Source organism: Adiantum capillus-veneris, unplaced genomic scaffold (assembly GCF_014529385.1).
Source record: "Adiantum capillus-veneris isolate H3 unplaced genomic scaffold, ASM1452938v2 Hic_scaffold_611, whole genome shotgun sequence".
Lineage (NCBI taxonomy): Eukaryota > Viridiplantae > Streptophyta > Polypodiopsida > Polypodiales > Pteridaceae > Adiantum > Adiantum capillus-veneris.
Genome location: NW_028221656.1, coordinates 62,902 through 65,585, shown reverse-complemented (window position 1 = coordinate 65,585; position 2,684 = coordinate 62,902).

Sequence of the window (2,684 nt, the reverse complement as noted above, 5' to 3'; positions counted from 1 at the left end):
CTATCTCCAAATATTTGTTTTGATTTGTTGGCTCCATGTGAGTTGGAAAGAGAGCTGGAAAGAATCGAGGGAGTTCATCTTCCTTAACTAGAATGGCATAAAGTAAAGATGGAGCATCAAGGACAAAATCTAAGAAGTTTAGAACTATTTCATCTTCCGGTTGCATCATTTCCCTTGTAAGTCAAACCAGGTGAAAGAGACGCTTGAGCCGTGTTTCCTGTTCTTTGAGCGACATCTTGGTCTAAAGTCCTCTGTTGTTGCTGTCCTCATCGCATTCTATTAAGTCCTTGACTTTGAGATCCAATACTCCTCTAGAACTTTGCATTTAACTGAGTGCGTCCTTCAATTTGCATCTGATCTCCATACACAGGTATGTGGGCTTGTTGCCTAGGAGTGTTTCCACTTGAAGTCCTAGTGACCTAAGATCTTCCGTGGTTAATTATATAAATTAAATTTGGGATGTATTCCTATATCATTGCCAGTGGAGTCCCACTCTAGAATCCTTTCCAACACTTGAACACATGGAGGGTGAGCTAGTAGTTTAACAAATTGTCTAGTCATGAAACTCAGTGAATTTGGGTCTGCCACCATGCGTTAGAGCATCTCAAATCACTCTATATTGTTAGGAAATATGATGTAGCTAAGTAGATAATTGGGTATATTACTTAATGCAGAGAGATAACTTTCACACACAAGAGATTATAGAGTAGAGAGAGAGAGAGAGAGATTACACACGGTATACGTGGTTCACCCAATGTGGGCTACATCCACGGGAAAGCAGCCACTTAATGGCTTTAGTACTTCAAACAAGAAGTAGGTTATGAAGGGATTATAACCTTAATAGAGCTCCCACTTGCTTCACTCTCACCACCTCACACCCACCTTGTTGCATCAATTTCACACTATGAGACATGTGTAGAAATGGCCTCCTTTTATAGGCCAAAAGGGCCGCCCTCTCTTACAAGAGGCAGCCATGTGTAGCCGCCCTTGTGTAGATAAGTCCAAATCAGACCCTCCAATCCGCCCGTGTGTGGCTGCCCTTGAGAAGAAAAGTCCGCTTATGAGTTTCGCCACCGGCCATTGACTTCCGACCATTGGCCAACCGACCGGTCGTTTTTTGACTACTTTCCGGCCGCCATCTGGCCATAGCATTCCGACAAAGCCTGGTCGTGAAAATTTTGGTTTTCACTGAGTGATTTTATTTTTTGGTGAGTTATTTTTCTTCACGCACAATGGCTTCTCCTCATATTTTACCACGAAAGTTTAAGAGGGGTAAATCAGGCTCCATACTTAACATAGATCTCAATACTCTACATCATCATCCAAAAATTGGTCAATTTCAAAATCAAAATCAATAATGAGTAGCAAAACTTTCCCTTTATTCAAAGTTGAATCCACTTGGTCTTGTTGTCCCTCAGTTTGTTGTAGTGAATTTGGATGGTCTCTTACTGGTGGTTCATGTTGTTTTGCAGGGTTTCTTGTCGTTTGATTTGGAGGTAAATTCCCCGTTGATGTGCCCCCAGTGGATGCTCCAGTGTTAGGCCCACTCTGGTGTTGTTGATCTTGATCCTATTTTGTGTCCTCCTCTTCCTCATAATAGATTCATTGGCGAGTGTGGTAGTGTATTGTCTTGCTTTTTCTCTGAGTTCTGCCTGGACTGTCTCAATGAAATTTTCAAGATCAGATACATTAAGAGTTAAATCCCCATTCTTATCCACAATCTGCACTAAATTGTGGTAGATGTATTTTTGGGATATGGCATCCTTTATTACTTGACGTTGTTGGGTGCATTTCTGACACCCCGTTTTTTGTAAATTTGTACATATGGACATGATGCCCGATGTCAAAATGGTGTGTGGGCTTTATTTTTGTGGGTTTTTTAGCTTGCTTTAGCAAGCACATGTACATGCACTGCAAGTCGCTAGTCTAGTGACAGCTGTCGGGCTACTATAAGTGCCCGTGAGTGAGTTTTTTGAAGTGATCCTTGTATATAACTAAAACTCATGTACAAACTAAAAAAATTTCAGCCAAAGATCAGAAATTTGTAGGTTTTAGCTCTTTCTGTCTCCTTGGTGCTCTTGGATGCAGTTTTTTGCCCCGACTAGCCTTCTCTACATGTAGTCGTGCTGGGACAGATCTCTGTTCGCGTCAATTTTGCTCATGGGGGCGTATGGAATCAATTTTAGTCATCTTCAGATTTCTAGCCAGCTATTTTTCAAGATTTCTCTCATGATTTAAAGTGCCCCAATTGGAGTTGTGCTCATCAGGTTACGACTAGTTCTCTGCAGGGTTATGGCTATGGCAGCCTAGTGGCAAATTGTGTGTAGACAGATTCGGAGGGCATGTATCTATGAATTGTGGAAATGATGTTGAAGTTGTGGGTTTGTGATGTTTGATTGTAAAAGGAGAGTCTCTTGTCTTCATATGCATTGGTCAGCGTGTGCTGTAAATCCGTGCTTTGACAGGGTTTTGCTCCTATGTGACATAGTCTCTTGGGTGGGCGACGGCTAGTAAATTCCCAAGGGTCTACTCCTATTGGACTTGTGGTGTTTCAAAAGGATTTTGAAAATATTTTGGTGTCTTTTAGTTATCTTTCAACGCTCTTGGGTGACATCGCTATAGAGGTGTTCCGGTTTGCTTGTTTCCCAACAGTGTTTTGGTGCCTGCCACCGAGGAATCGCTTC